This window comes from Sus scrofa, chromosome 10 (genome assembly GCF_054392235.1).
Source record: "Sus scrofa isolate SSC_HxYL_T2T_F1_AM1 chromosome 10, Sscrofa_HxYL_maternal_Yorkshire_Landrace_v2.0, whole genome shotgun sequence".
Taxonomy (NCBI): domain Eukaryota; kingdom Metazoa; phylum Chordata; class Mammalia; order Artiodactyla; family Suidae; genus Sus; species Sus scrofa.
In genome coordinates, this window is record NC_139392.1 from 27936565 (window position 1) to 27953778 (window position 17214).

At 43.2% G+C, this 17214-nt stretch overlaps 2 pseudogenes; one reads left to right on the forward strand and one right to left on the reverse strand.

The window, feature by feature from the left end:
* Window positions 1–17214, forward strand: part of LOC146398880 (sushi domain-containing protein 4-like) — a 60198-nt pseudogene that overhangs the window by 11307 nt on the left and 31677 nt on the right.
* Window positions 930–2506, reverse strand: LOC146398881 (cyclin-dependent kinase 17 pseudogene; annotated as a pseudogene).

Consider the following 17214-nt stretch of genomic DNA (forward strand, 5'->3'; position numbering starts at 1 on the left):
GATGCATTCACATATAATAAAGCCACTGCAACTTCTTCAGGCATTCAACTGTTGTGTTAAATAAACAGACAGGAGTTATTTAGCAGCAATGATTCTGCAATACATAATGCACTGTGTTTCTCAGTCCTGCACAAAAATTGCAGCTACAGTTACATCAATAGCTGTAACCTATTGGCTCTAATGGCAGAGAAGACCTTAAAACCAAATGTACCAAAAAATTGTCACACTGTGACAACAAATACAAAAACAATTTGTAGGTATGAAATAAAATGACTCCACTGTGAAGAGGACAGTGTAGACAAATGAACATTCCACGTCCACCAAAATAAATAACTGCCTTCAGATCTGAGTCCTTGATTGATAAGAAAGGCTGGGGGCTGGGCTTGAAACCATTTCATCAGACTTAAAAAGCATGCTCTGTCTTCTGTTATTCCCATGTCTTAAATAGAAAGTCATTTTATGAGGCAGTTCAAGGTTCAGGTTTATCCCACATACAGTATTTGGTGACTCTATGAAGCTAATGTTCCCACCAGCAAAAGCTAATACACCATGGCAAGAGTGATCAGCATTGTCTTAAATGACCCTCTTGTTGATGGGGTCAGTCTATAGCATCTGTGCTTCGAAGTGATGAACCTGATGACTAGGGAAGCACAAGATGCATCTTCTGCCTCAGGTGCCAGGGATAGCATGTACACTGATCAAGTCAGGTCACTTGTAAAAGGTCTTTGTGCCATTTGCAGCTTTCAGGATCCCTCCTTTGACTGAGTCAGATTTCTTTCTTAAGGATTACTGAGCTGCCCACATCAACAGAAAAGTGAGTGCATGCAATGCTAAATGTACACAGTTTTGGAATGCACTGTACATTGGCTTTTACATTGACAATTTTATTCATCAATTTATAAACCAAACACTTGATTCCACACAAAATTTTATGATTGACACATGAAATGGTTTATGACAAACACACCTTTCTCTGGATAGGAAGAATTTCAAAAACCCAGGTCCTTTTGCAACTGAATCTCTTTCAAACTGAATATTGACACACTTTCAGGTAAAGCATGTATTCTTCAAAAGTACACATGTTTCATGTCCTCTTCTGCTGAAACCCTTTTCTTAGATTCATACTGAAGAAATTTTGTTATCAATTCAATTCCTTCAGAGTCTAATCTGGGTGGATGGTTAATTAGAGGCTGTGGTTTATATTTTGGAAAGTTGTAGTTCTTGAACTCATCATTTGAAGAAACACCTGGCCAAGTTTCCTGAGATGGAGTTCCCAGCAGTCAGAAGATTAAGTGTAGTTCATCTTCCACAGTTGATCCTGGAAACAGAGGTCTTCCAGAAACCATTTCAAAGAAAATGCAACCAACACCCCACATGTCAATCTGTGTTGAGTACTCTGAGGAACCGAGAAGCACATCAGGTGGCTGGCACCACAGCATGACAACTTCATTTGAGTAGGTCTTTGTGGGAACTGACTTGGCTCTGGCTTGTCCAAAATCTGCTAGCTTTAATTCTCTTTCATTAATGAGGAGGTTCTGTGGTTTTAAGTCTTGGTACAAGAACTTTCTTCTGTGGCAATATGCCAAATCACATAGAATCTGGTATAGGAACAGCTTTACATTGGGCATACCCATGATGTTGCCACAGTCATCCATGTACTGTTTAGATCTTTATCCAGATACTCAAAGACGAGGGTCAAAGACTTATCTGTGTGAACAATGTCATGTAAGGTTACAATATTTGCATGTTTTAGATCCTTTAATAGTGAAACTTCTCTTATTGCTGTGTAGGGCGCACCTTCTTCATGTTCCAATTGGATCTCTTTCAATGCCACAAAATTCTCTGTCAGTTTACTTCTTCCTTTATATACTGTTGCATATGTACCCTCTCCAAGCTTTTCTAACTTGATGTAGGTTTCCATTTTTCCAAACCCATTTTCTGATAAGGAAACTCTCCAAGACCTTTGGCTCATTGGTTGAGCAAATGGTGGACGGTTCATCTGCAACTTTTCAAGATGCCCATTAGGTATTCTGATATCTGCAGACAGTGATAACTGCTTATTTAAATCCTCCATGGAGATGCGTCTATGTATATGACTTCTAAGACAAACACCCATAGGTGACTGGACTTCATCAGATGATGTCCCTGAAGCTTGGTCACTCTCAACATCTGATCCCATTTTTAGATTTTCATGAACCATATCTAATCTGCTTCCATTTCTGGTCATTGCCATGAAGGAACCAACGCCTCCTCCAATAACGCTATGTGGTCTCTGAAGAGGGGCTTCCTGAAGGACCGCGTGTACTGGTGGAGGAAGCAATGCATACTGTGAGAGGTTGGAGGCCTGCCATTCTTCACAATAGGCTCATTATCCTTGCTGCTGTTTTCTTCAATAGTCATTTGTTCAGCCAATTCAGACAATGATTCATCAATAGTCTGGCTTCTTCGAAGGCTGAGGGATAGCCTTCTCTTAAATTTGTTCATCCTATCAAATTGAATGTGATTTAAAAAATTCTTAAGAAACTGCCAGAGCTAGCACCATTCTGATCAGTCAGCAGCAATCCTCCAGGAAAAGATTACAATTCACGGAAGGCAGCAAGTGTGGGGGCCACGTCCTGAGCCCAGGCAAAGCGAGGCAGTGTGCAGACTGAAAGAAGCTCTGCTGACACCCACAGAGACTGGATGCAGGTCTGGGTCCCAGTGGCCAGCAGACCTGAGGGGCCTCTGAGGCACAGGCCCCCACCACAGCCACCACCTTCCAGTTCAAGCTGAGGGTCTGAGCCTCCAAGAGGGGCCACATGTTCCTCATATGTTGCCAAGCCCCCCAGATAACATGGCTTTCAAGCTGCGGGGCCACGCAGGCCATGCACTTATCCCCTTTGAGGAGCAGAGCAGGAGCCAGGCAGCCTGGGAAGTGCTGAAACCCAGCTGAGGCTGCCTGGCTAGACGTGGGCTCCTTCTTTTCTGGTGCCAGATCATGAGGAGCTGAGGACACTGAGGGCAGCCACTCTTGCTCACTGCATGTGCCTCACTTTCTCACTCTGAGGCTGCAGATTGATGCCACCACCTGTCCCCCCTGGGGTGGCAGGGCTGGGGTACTTTTAGAAATAACGGTGCCAGGAGCTTTCTCCAAGACCTCCTATTTTAGTTGTTCTGGGCAGTGGGAATTCAACCATGGTATTTCTGAAAGCTTCCAGTGTCCTTGCAGTTACTGCTGCCAGCTGCACTTTGTCTCCACCTCATCATCTGCCTGTGGCCAAAGGTCACATAGAGCACAGGAGAGCAGTCCCTGTCTTTGCCCAAACCTGCCATGTCTCCATGGTGAACCCCTCTCTGCTCTAGTTCCTTGCAGAATGCACCAGGGGAGGAAATGAAATCATTCAGCAAGCATTATTTTTAAGTACTTCCTAAAATATTTTGATTCTCATAGACCTGACCAGGATGGCTATAAAATATGAGTAATTTGATGGGAAGAAGATTCTTTAAGTTTCCTGGAGAGAAGGTGCAATGTGAGTTTCAGTGTGATTATTACATTATAAATTTTTAATTGAAAAATTCAACTTGACTCAGGAGCAAAAAAAGATGGCAGATAACTCTTTTATTCAGTGAAACTGGGGGTGGGGGCAGATATTTGTCAAAAGCAAGGCAGCCGTACTTCTTTTTTACAGTTCCTCCTATATTAAGGTGAGTTGTCTTCCAGCTCCAGAAACTGCACCAATACAGATGGATGCTTTAAAAATGTTTTATTCAGGATCGTTTTCTTCTCATATGCATTTTCTATCCTTTAAAATTTCTTTCTTCTTACCTTAGATGTGGGTTATCAGAAAGAGCAGCCTGTGCCCACAGGGGCAAATATTTACATGTTTTTGCCTAACATACTCTTCTCATTTTCCATCCTCTAAGATGGGAAGGGGAAGGGAGTGCCTCTCCCTGTCTTCAGGAGCACTGCCATTTATTTGTGCTTCTGGTAACAGAAGTCACTGCTTTCCTCCTCTCCTTCCCTTGTGGCTTCTGTGTGAGTTTGGGTTTTTGTTCTTAAAATGATGTCTTTCACTTAACTCTGGTAAGACTTGAAAGGAAAAAAAAAAAAAAACGGAGGAAATAAGATCAGGTCAGATGGGGGCAGATGCAGTAAAGATAAATGACAGAAATGATCAGTTATCATTGTTGCAAGATGACAGCTGGACCACCTCAGACAAGGGTTCACAAGCCTGCACAACTGAGCCCCCTGTAGTGCAGAGGAAAATCCCAATCCTAGCAGCCTTTACCAGCTGCCTCCTGTCATCTCCCATGGTCTGTGAGTGCTGAGACTTGCCCTTTCTCTACAGGGACCATGGAGGTAGGGAGTTGAGTTGCTTTAAGTCACAGAATTATTAGGCAATGGCGGAACATCCCCACATTCCATATCCTTGTCGGATTATGTACAAAGGTCACAAAATGAGTGTTAGAAAGGTGTTGCACCAAGCTGATCATGGAGATTCCCCCAGAAAGCAGTTTTTCACAAGCTCAGAACTACAATGACCCAGAATTAGGTTGGCCACTTATGGAAAATGCAGGGTATCCTTCCAAACCTATCACAGATGAAGTTCTTTTTCCCTTAAGCCAGTCTTGAGCAGTTTAGGGCCGACTGTGGCTCCCCAGTCTGCATCTTGAGAGTCCTGTTAGAGTGAAGATCTTGGCATTCCTCTTGTGGCCCAGAGGGTTAAGAACCCAACTAGTATCCATGAAAACTCAGGCTTGATCCCTGGCCTCACTCAGTGTGTTAAGGGTCTATCATTTCTGTGAGCTGTGGCATAGTTTGCAGATGTGGCTTTGATCTGGCATTGCTGTGGTTGTGGTGAAGGCAAGCAGCTACAGCTCCAATCTGACCCCTAGCCTGGGAACTTCCATATGCCACAGGTGTGGCAGTAGAAATAATAAATAAATAAAATAATGCAGATCTTAGAAGACCACCCTGGAGGCAGAATGAGAGGCTCAGCTACAGTGCTGACTCCCAGCTGCTCAGATAAGAACTTGTTCTTTACTCCAGGTCATAGTCCTCAGGGCTGGGCCAGGGGGCTTGTTAACCCTGAGCCAACCTTTGTGTTTGAACGGCTGTCTTTCACCTAGTTGGTCACCTTGCATATCCATCCAGCAGTGGTTCTCCATGTTTTACTTCATGGGAATTGCCCTAGGAGCGTGTTAAAAATGCACATTTCCAGGCCTACTCTGAGAGGTTTTTCTGCACTAGGAATCTGAATTTGGCAGGCACCTCCAGGAGATTCTCGTGCTGGCAGGCCTCAGAGCATGGCTTGTGATACTTGCCATAGGTGCGCCAAAGTGGAACATGAAGACAGAGGATAGAACCTTGGAAATGGCCTTCTCTGATTTTTCTTGTGGGCTCAATTCTGGCAACCAAATGCTTCTATCACCTCCTTGTTGAAAATGAAAGTTACTTTCCACAAGGTGGAAAGAGACCTCCATGTTTTCTTTTTTTAATAAAGTATTTAAAATTCTGTTTATTAAGAGAAAAGCAAGAAATTAGGTCATTTTGTCTCCTAGGGTGAAACCTTCTAAACCAAACCCAGTTTCTCCAACAACCTCTAAATTTACATATGAGGTCAAATAGCCATCTGGAAAATAATTTGGCATCTATGTTGATAAGATGGATTGGCCTGCCTCAGTCTTTATTTCTTTGTAGTGTTCTTGTCAGTTTTTACCATCAAGGTCATGCTACACTCATAAAATGAGGGATTGTTGTCTTTCTGAATAGAAGTCTTAAAAGAGTTTGAATAAGACAGGTGCTATTTCTTCCTTAAATATTTAGTGTAATTCATGGGAAGCCACCTAGAGTTTCCTTTGTGGGAAGGTTTTTTAGTTTTGAATTCAGTTTGTTCTACATTTTTTAGGATTATAACCACTTTCAGTTTTTTCTTGTGTCAGTTTTGGTAAATTATACAGTTATTGTTCAATTGTTTTAGGAATTCAGTTGAATCTAACATTTCTAATTTCTTGGTGTAAAGTTTTCCATAACTTTTTTTTAAATTTTTCAAATCAGGATTTGTAATGGTGTCCCTGCTTTATTCTTTTATGGTTGTGTGTGACCTCTCTTTTTTTATTTTTTTGATTTCAAAGAACCAGCTTTTGCATTTGTGGATTTTCTCTTATGTATGTTTCTTTTCCCATTTCATTAATGCTTTTGCTCTTTTCATTATTATTTACTTCCTTGTACTTTCTTTAGGTTCAGCTGCCATTTTTCTAACTTTTCTAGAGGAATTCTTAATTTGGGTACTTAATAATGGATTCTAAATTTTTGTGTTCCTAGTACTATACCTCAAAATACATAAAGCAAAAGTTCATGGAACTTTAAGGACAAGTCCACAATCACAATGAAAGTTTTTAATGTTTCTCTCTTAGAAATTTATAGAACAATCTACTATGTATAGAAAACAATGTTACTAGCAAACTCTAACCAACTGTGAGATATATACTCTTGATTTTCAGATATTTCTCTTTTTCTAATATGTGCATTTATGATTAGAGGGAAATTTAGAGCCATAGTTTTATCTGTGGGCATACATTTTAATATGTAGCATTTTCATTGTTATTTGATTCAAAGCATTTTTCTTTTTAACCATGATTTCTTTTGGGGCCCATGGATTATCTAGAAAGGTATTACTTAATTTCCAAACATTTGGGGATTTTACTAAATTTTCAAAGTCTCCCTTCTGTATCCACATGTTCTGCTAGGATTCCACTGAAGATTCAACCAACCTCAGATTGAAAATATTCACCCACACACAGAGAAAAATTCTAGAAAGTTCCAAAAAGCAAAATTGAATTTGCTGCACACTGGCAATGATTTACCTAGCATTTATATTATTATTTGCAACTATTTACATAGCACCTACATTGTATTAGGTACTACAAGTAATTGAGAGATGATTTAAAGTACAGGAGGATATGAATATGGCATGTGCAAATACTTTGCCATTTTATGTAAGGGACTTCAGCATCCATAGATTTTGGCATCCATGGGGTGGGAGGAGTTCCTAATTGGAACGAGTACCCCGTGGATACTTAGGGATGACTGTATGTATTTCTATTTTCATTTCACCATGGCCAGGAAACATGCAGTATAATTTCAGTCTTTTGAAATGTATGGAGACTTTCTTTATGCCCCAGTATGGCCAATTTTTATAAATGTTCTATGTATGCTTAAAAGAAATGTATGAGAGTAGACAGCCAAGAATGCATGAAGAATTACTCTTCAAGTGTTAACTATAAGGAAATACTTTAGCAAAACACAGATGCTAGATGCCTTTGTCAACCACAAATAAATAAAATACAGCAATCTATAAGTCAAAGAAAAATGCTAAGTATAAGAAACATGCTTGCTTATAGTAACTTTACTGTGTCCCCCTCTCTGCCACATGGCTACTTCTCAGTGGTTTAAGCATGACCTGGAGATAGTTTCTTGTAAACATTGAGCTAAGAGCCATGACGTCTTGAACATCCTGTTCTTCAGGTTCCATGAGAGTCAATATCCTATAAAAAAGAAAGAAACAGCCTGAACTAGTCCTGTTCCCAAAGCAAAACTACCCATGTGTTGGTGGCTCTTTTGCTATAAAGCACCCACTCTGTCCAGTTGTATCCTTTCTGAAGAGCATCACCTTGCCTCTGCTTTTCTCTGCCTTATGTTGCTTGTTTATTTTGACATCATTGGCCACTGTTGATTCCATTCAGCATCTTCACCCTGATCCTGAGTAGACAGTGGTGATCAGGACCATGTTCTCTGGGAACTACTTCAGGGAACAGTAGTGTGTGGAACAGCACCAACACAGAACAGTGATTCTGAGGGATGGTAGTAGATAATAAGTGAAAAAAAAAACATTCTGTGGTGCAAAGTTTGAGGATCCTCAAAACCCACCATCACCTCTGAAACCAACTGCAAGTATGGGAGCCCCCAGACTGTCACTTCTGATTCCAGCTACAAGTTTGGAAGTCTCCAAGCCCATCCTCAGGTTCAGCAGTTCCCTAGAAGCACTGATGAGACTCATGATTATGGTTTATTACAGTGAAAGGACACAGATTGAAATCAGCAAAAGAGAGAGACTGACATGGGTCCAAGAGTCACCAGTCATGAGCTTCCAGTTGTCCTCTGAATGGATTCATACACACAGTGACTTTTCTCCCAGCCACTATGTGTGTCAACACACATAGAGTACTGACATGCAGTGAGGCTTACCTGAGACTTGGTGTCCAATGTTTTATTTGGGGCATCGGCACATAGGCATTGTTGTGGCCACTTTTGTGTCTCCTATTCTTCCAAGAGTGGAGCCAATACTTCCTGAAGTCAGTGTTCCCTGGCCCAAATCCCATTGTTAGCATACACATCTGGCATGGCCTGGAAGCCCCAGATAAACAAAAATACTCATCTCAGGACATACCAAGGGCTTTGAGGGAACTTCCCAGGAGCTGAGGGCAAAGACAAAAACTCCCTCTGTGTAAAGCTAGCCCTTTGCTGCACATACTCACGCGACACCGAGCATGTCATGGCCCATACTTTAGAATCTCCAGGAGCTCCCGTCACTCTAAAATGAAAGAGGATCCATTGCCCTCCTCTTGAAGGCCCTGGATGATCTGGCTTTTCCATCTCCTCCTTTCTTACTCTCCTCCAGACACACTGATCTTCTTTTGTGATTTTAAAGACCCCAGGCTCTTTCCTGGTCTTCGTAGTTTCTGTTCCTTCCACCTGAAATACTCTTTTCCCTGATCCACACATGATTGGATTCTTCTTGTCATTAGGTCTCAGATTAATAAATGTCATTTCCTGAGAGGCTCCTTTCCTGTCCCTGGGTCAGTCCCTATCATATTACCTTGTTGTGTGTTCATCATCAAAGAGATCAATGCCTGTTATTTGTGAACTCACTCACCTGATAATCTGACTGTTAGCAGTCTCCCTCTATGCAAAAGCTATAAGCATGGGATTCTTGACTTTTTCTCCATCCCCAGCCCCTGCAATGCCCTGGACCTAGAAGAGGTGCTCAGTAACTCAGTGAATGAATGAACCAGTGGGCAGATGCATAATGCTCTTCACAAATGCTGGCTTGAACAAGATCAGTAGAATTCTTTTTTTTTTTTTTTTTTTTTTTTTTTTGGATTTTTTAGGCCGCACCACTTGTGGCATATGGAAGTTCCCAAGCTAAGTTTTGACTTGGAGCTACAGCTGCCTGCCTTCACCACAGCCACAGCACTGCCAGATCTGAGCCACATCTGTGACCTATACCACAGTTCACAGCAACACTGGATCCTTAACCCACTGAGCAAGGCCAGGGTTTGAACCTGCATCCTCATGGATACTAGTTAGATTCATTTCCACTGAGCCACAGTGAGAACTCTGGTCAGTAGAATTCTTGACAGCAAGACTTTCAGAGCCTTTAGCATACCAATATGAATTGTGAATTTTAGTATCATGTATTCACATTCCTAGGAACAATTGGAGGGGAGTGTATTGATTTTGAAATTTGGCATTTTTGAGGAATCAGATTTCTTTTCATGCATAGCTAATATTTTAAAGAGTAGGATATCTAACAGATGGCACATATTCTTTAAAAAGTATTTAAGATTTCCTGTGGCTCAGCAGGATGAGAACTTTACATGACATCCCTGAGGATGTCATTTCAATCCCTGGTCTCATTCAGTGGGTTAAGAATCTAGCAATGCCGTAAGTTGCAGCATAGGTCACAGATGTGGCTCAGATCCCATGTTGCCCTGCCTGTGGTGTAGGCTGGCAGCTGTGGCTCTGATTTGATCCCCAGTCTCGGAACTTCCATTTACCACAGGTGTGGCCCTAAGAATAAAATAAATAAATAAACAAACAAATAAATGAGACCAAATAAAATGTCCTTTGCTCTTTCCTGCTCCATCCTTTAGGACTCTGTTCTCTGCAGCTAATCTGAGCAGTTGATTTGTATGTAGGTACAGATGCGTAGTACTGCCTTAGGGCCTCTGTTCCACTCATTTATTTTTTTTATTTTTTTTTATTTTTCAATTTTTGGCTTTTGTCTCTCTAGGGCTGCACTCATGGCACATGGAGGTTCCCAGGCAAAGGGGCCAATCCAAGCTGTAGCTGCCAGCCTACACCACAGCCACAGCAACATTAGATCCAAGCTGCATCCTCAACCCACAACACAACCCATGGCAATGCCAGATCCCTGACTCACTGAGCGAGGCTGGGGATCAAAGCCACAGCCTCATGGTCCCCAGTTGGACTCACCTCTGCTGTGCTCTGTCAGGAACTCCTCACTTGTTTATTTATTATATTAAATCCTCATTGTTACTAGAGACAGGATACAGAAACAACCCTAGTGGTAGGCTAGTGAAAGGGAATTTCTGGAATGGAGGCTTTTGATATGCCTCTAGTTAGAGCTCCAAACTGCACATTTATGCCCTGCAAACAAGAGCTGTTTTGACTGTTGACCTGAGTCTACCTGACAAAATCAGTTATGGTAAACTGTTTCTCATAGTCCTTGGTAACACTATTTCTGAAATTCCTTTTACAAATTATTTCTGGTGGCTGGATGCATTTGTGCTATAGAAAAATCATGTTATTTCTGTTTGAAACTTTAGAAGCAATGAATATTATAGGTGTATTTTCAGATACTAAGGATCCTGGTTTATTTATTTTCATGGATATAAGATTCAGAGTTGTTTACTGCTACTGATAACCTGGTTGAGACGTCTGCCTGTTTCGGCTGCTTTCTTCTTTCTTCATGACCCTCCTTACTGGGGGGATTTGGTTCCAGACATGGTGGGTTTAAAAATATATATCTAAAGTCTCTGGGTGGTATATTCTGCTGTCATGGTTTAGTTTAGGCTTTGTTAGAGCTGGTCTGTCTGAGTTTTGTTCTTAAATTCAAGGGCACAGGCCTTCCTGGCAGCTCTGCCTTGGTAGAGTGTGAACTCCAGCTTCTGACTCCTCAGGTGACATAGGGATCCTCTCACACAGAACACAGTAAATTGGTTCTTTTTTTTTTTTTTTTTGCATTTTAGGGCCATGACCACATATTGAGGTTCCTAGGCTAGGGGTCCAATTGGAGCTACAACTCCCATCTTACACCACAGCTACATCAACATCAGATCTGAGCCACATCTGAGATCTACACCACAGCTAATGGCAATGCAAGATCTTTAACCTGATGAGCAAGGCTAGGTATCAAACCTGCAACCTCATGGATACTAGTCAGATTCATTTCTGCTTCACCATGATGGGAACTCTGCTACGCTAAGTCTTCCTTGAGTAGAGTACATAATTACTGGGATTGGGGGGGGGGCTGTGGATTCCCTTTGAACACATAGCCCCCAACTTCTACTTATGGTCACATGAAGTATTTTGGATTTTTGTTCTTTTTAGGGCTCCACCTGTGACATATGGAAGTTCCCAGGCTAGGGGCCTACACCACAGTCACAGCAACACCAGATCTGAACCACATCTACAACCTACACTGCAACTCATGGCAATGCTGGATCCCTAATCCACTGAGTGAGGCCAGGGATCAAACCCACATCCTCATGGATACTAGTTGGGTTCATAACCCATTGAGCTGAAGCAGGAACTCTATGAAGTTCTAATGAGAAGTTTGACATGTTCTTCCTACAGAGCCCTATGCAGAGAAACCACCCTTGGAAACAAAGCTTGGATGCTTCTGCTCCTGGTCAGCCACAACCCATATGTCACAATCTAAATGGACATTTCTGTCCATTGAATTCACTGCCTCTTGCTGGCCACCCTCTGAGTATGTTAGTTAATTCATGAACAAGTTTTGAATCAGTCATGAAAATAGTTGTTTAGTCATATAAATGACTGCCACAGGCTCTATTTACAGCCCAGATTTTACAGATAGGTGACTTGATAAATGCATTTTTATTTGCTGTGAGTAATTTCTGCGTAGTGATATTGAAAAAAATGTCATTCCCATTTTCCCCTAAGAAGAAAGCAGCAGTGGTATGCCAAGAGCTCTCAGTTTTCTGTGACTCCAGTCAGGATTATTCTGGCATTGTTTTGGGAGGGATTCAGCTATTCTGGTAGAGAAACTGTTGGTTAAAGAGGAACAGCTAGAAGACCTCTTTCCATAGCCTGAAATGCAAAAATGAGAGGTAAAATTGAAACCAGAACCCAGTTCACCATCCAAGACTCTGTTGACATCCATAGGCACATGGAAGGGCTGGTGATGGGTTTCCTCTGGGGACGGCTTAGCTGCCGGAGCCACCCTGAAAGCCTGTCAATCAGTCTCATGTGGGGGCTATGGGCTCACAGGTTTCCTGGGCAAAGGTCCACATGGATTTATTCTCTGCCAGGTATATACAAAGGTCTGGTGACACAGGCAGAGTGTCAGAGGCAGTGGCAACACAGTCCCTGCTCTCAAGCTAAGGGTGCTAATGAGGGCTGAGGTAAAGGCAGAGCTGGGCTTGCAGGGGCTTGGACCTGGAGGACCCATAGGAGATGGTGAATGGCCACCACCAATTCACTCCAGCTGTCAGGGCTCTCCTCTGCCTTGGGGGCCCTTTTCTGCCCCAGGCTTTCCTGTCACTGATGGCCTAGTTTCCAGAGGCCATTGTCAGAGTGCTCCCAGTAAACCCAGCCCCAGCCCCACATCAAAGCTCCTGGGACAGAGCTCCCACTGTGGCATGACAGGATTGGCAGCATCTTGGGACCACTGGGATTCAGGTTTGATCCCTGGCCTGGTGCAGTGGGTTAAGGATCTGGTGATGCTGCACCTGTGGCTCAGGTCATGACTGTGTCTCAGATCTGATCCCTGGCCTGGGAATTCCATATGCTGTGGGGCAGCCAAAAAAAAAAAAATTCCTTGGACATGCTCTTTGTAAAGCCACCCAGATTCGACCCCCCACCCTGAATCATCCACCAGTCAGCCCCCTGAATCTAAGGGCTTAGTACCTTACAGCTGACTCTTCAAAGCTTAGAGGAACTTGAGAACCAGGCTTCCTATTAAGATGGTACCAGCCTCTTCTGGATTCCATAGCCTTTAGGGAATGGCTGAGAAACCCACTGAGAAATTTCTGTAGGTTTGTCTGATCCTCAAAGTGCTATTTTAAAATGTTTCCTTGCTTCAAAAAAAAAGTAAGAAGCAACAAACTGGGAACACATCTCATCTACCCGACTCTACAGGTAAGAATAGACAGTTCCTGTCATGGCTTAGTGGAAACAAATCAGACTAGGAACCATGAGGTTGTGGGTTTGGTCCCAAGCATCACTCAGTAGGTTAAGGAGCTGGTGTTGCCTTGAGCTGTGGTGGAGGTTGCAGACGTGGCTTGGATCCCTTGTTGCTGTGGCTGTGGTGTAGGCTGACAGCTGTAGCTCAGATTAGAATCCTAGCCTGGGAACCTCCATTTGCCATGGTGTGGCCCTAAAAAGAGAAAAAAAAAAATAAAGGTAGAAATAAATGGCTCAGGCTTATAGCATATATGCACGTAAAATCAGAGACCTTCAACAGAATGTGCCCATAGGAGTTGGTGACACCAAGGCCGCTTGCACCACATGGGATTTTAAAGGTGGGTGTTTTGGGCAGGGATGGGGGCAGGGTGAACTGGATCCAACTTGGCAGAAGAGTGACTTGGCCTGTAGGGTAAACTGGAAGTAGAATTAGAATGAATCAATTGTAGAGTTACTTTTATCTTTTAACCATTTTGTTGTGTGGGCTCATCCTTCCCCCACCACCCTTTTCCTGACTCCTGCATTGCCTCTTGCCTCCCAGGCCCTGCGTTCTGTTCTGACCCCATCTTTGCTTCCTCTGAGCCTTTGAAATACTGGCATACTGGCAGTAGGATGTGCCACTCCATTTATTAACTTTTTAGACACATATAAGGAGGATGGGAAAGGCCAACAGCAGATACACTGATGGCTCAGCCCCCTGTGGTTCTACAAAGCACATTTTCTTATCATGCCCAGCCCTTTACCCCACAGGCAGAGGCATAGGAGACCAGCCAGGCAGGCTGCATCACACCATGCTTGCCCACTCTCATGGCCAAGCGTACAGACAGATAGAGATTTCAGGTGAAGCCCCATCCTCTATCTTTGTTCACTCATTTCTAAAATTATAAGCTCATCTGTAGGGTGTGACCTATCCCAGGCAGGAAAGAGAGCTCCTTTTGGGTCTGGACCACCCCCCATTGGTCCCTCTCTCTGTTTTCCCATGAAACCAGTTCTTTTACTCAGCACTGTGACCCAAGCCTTGTGATACATAAGCAATCACTTCTCAGATTGCCATGTAGGTAGAGACCAGGTCTGAAAATAAGAGCTTTCTTGTGAAGCCATGAAGCACAAAATGGTTTAAACTCCAAAAATAATGTATCCCTTTACCCAAATGTAGATTGCCATATCCCACAAATTGAAGATGCTGAGATTCATAACAAGACATACAGACATGGAGACAAGTTAATAATCACTTGTCACAAAGGATTCAAGATCCGTTACCCTGACATGTACAATGTGGTTTTACTGTGTCATGATGATGGAACGTGGGACAATCTGCCCATTTGCCAAGGTACTGGGCGGAGGCTGTGCTTTTCTGCTCTTCTTTTGGCAGACGTGATTGTAGAGTGTGGACTCGCTTCTCCAGTAAGATGCCAGAGAGAAATGCAAAGCCACACACAACCCATGGTTCAGCCCTACTGCACTCTGATCGCCAAAGCTCTGTTCTCAGCATCTCCACATTGTCCCTTGGGTTCTTTGCAGCTCTGAAGATCCAGCTTTAAAGTTTAAATGGGAAATGTCTTATTCTCCAGCATGTCAGATGTCTCCATTCACTATGAAACCAAATGTAGTTGCTGAATTAGGAGCCTTGTAACTGGGCTGGGAAGGGTATGATGAACAATTATATATTTAATTGGAATAACAGAGCCTTTATACCAATTTCCATAGTGGTGCAAATATATGTAAAGCCAATCTTACAGAGACTATTTTCTCTTACTAATGTTATCCTTTTTTATAATGCATGAGGAGCAGAAAAGTAATCAAATTCAAATTTCATCCAGACCATAAAGTGAATATTTATCCTCGTGCATTTTTTAAATTTGCCTGGTGGAACCAGAGGACCCTGTTTGTGAAAATAAGCCCTCGAGATTGCACTAATTCCAATTTTATTTTATTTTATTTTTTTTGATGTGGGACATGGACCAAAGGACCAAAAAGTCCATGCATAATTCATAATGCAAGGGAGAGGGCGAGCAATCTTCTTTGCACCAAAAGCACTGGCATGTTAAAATCGGGATGTTGAGGCTGGGAAACAACTGGCAGACTCTGTTATTACTTTTCATGCCCCAGAGTTGGAAATAAATCATTTCCTTATGCGAGAGCTGAGGCATCATGGCCCCTTGAAGAAACAAAAGCTTCAGGATTAGGGGGCAGTGGCAGCCCAGGGTCTCATCTGCCTGCTTTCTCCCACCGCCCCCCATAAACCTCCTGTGTTGTTTAGCACATTGTGTGTTACATTTTTAAAGGAGATGCATGTTGTATTTACATTCTGGGAGACTGTTCACAGAATCAGCAGCCAGCTTTTAGGTGGGGTGCTTTATTCAAATGAACTTGCTGAACCACTGATTCCTTCCGGTCCTGCCCCACTATCTGAGTATCAGCCAGGAAAATTATTTTGGACTCCAGCCACTTCTTGCATTAATATTTTCCATTTATCTTTTGGTTCTCCCACTCTTTTGGTTTCCCTTTATGTCCTTAAACACAACATGCTTCTTTAGGAGTTATTTTTGCCCCCAATGATGTTTTTGAAATGCCTTGTGGCAATAGATGTCTTGGGGTGTCATTGTCCAGAGTTCGGAATTGGGCTTCTGCTGGATCTTTCTGGCCCCTCCTGACTCTCCCCCCTTACTAAATCCTGGTCAAAACACAGCTTGGATGTTTTCTGCAACAAAAGAAGAGCTGGCCAGCTGCTCTTGAGAGGTGTGCTTCTCCAAACAGCCATACACCCCAAAGCCCACCTTCATCCCTCCCCAGACCCCTCAAGCTCCACCAAGGAGGTGCCCCTGGTCTGGGCCCTAATCCTCTCCAACCCTAGCACCTTGCCATCTGCCTGCTCAGGCATCAAACACATGCAGGGGTTGCTTTAGACAGCCTGACACAGCTCTTGAGTCCCCAGGGGGGAATATAATTGGCCCTTGGAGTGACAGTTCATCCTGTAACTATTATTTGCACCTATAGATCCAGGGGCTAAATTCTGAGGAGCCTTCTCTCTATTATCTAGAAGTGCAAATAGAAATCACATTGAACTATTGAGTGGAAGCCAGTTTTCCCCTGTATTTTAGGACAGGCTGTCTCCAACCAAGGGTGAGCCTAGCTTTTCCTCTTGATTAGCTGCACATGTTACAGCCCCTTTCTGTCTCCTTTTGAGGGTGGGGGGCACTGTTCCAAGGCCATTTTCCCCCAGGGAACTTTGTGTTGTGGAGAGCCATGTTCCAATACCTCCTTCTCCCTGTGGGTCAGAATTAGTGTTTCTCTAGAGGATGCAGTTTATCTTTGTGGGTAGCTTAGGACTACCTTCCTTCCAAGGAGGTCCACTCATTGGAGCCCTGCCTAGGCTTCTAGCACATTTCCTTCTTCCTGTTAATTTGGTTACCATTTCTTCTCCATTATTGATCTAGTTTATTCCTGATGGCCAACCTCCCCCCACCCACACACACTTCACTTTTACCATGAACATTGTCAGTTTTCAGCTCTGGGGGAAAAGAAAAAGGCATTGTAGGACATTGGAACTGCTCAGAAAGATGGCTGGGCACCATGCCTTTCTTATCTGGCCCATCCTGAGGGATCTTCAGGGTCTGTGGGATCTGCAGGGCTCCAGGACACCAGTTTGGCACTTACACAGCCCCATGTATATACCCCTTGTGTTCTGCACAACTTACTGCCCTGGGCTTGCCCCAATACGGACACCATCTAACTCGGCACTGACCCAAATGATGTGCTAAACCCAGAGCTCTCCCAGGCTCATGATCTGTAACAGAGTCAGCTTAGAAGAAGAGCTGATTCTGCTGCAGCTTCTCCCATATACTTTGTACTTGGTGATTAGAAGGGAAAGTGGGTATTTCCATTATACATTATTTCCTTCACACACAATTTATTCTCCCCAGGAAGAGCAACAGCTCTGCTGGGTCATTATTCCCTCCAGTAAGACTGCCAAAGCCAGTATGCCATGCCATGATCACAGT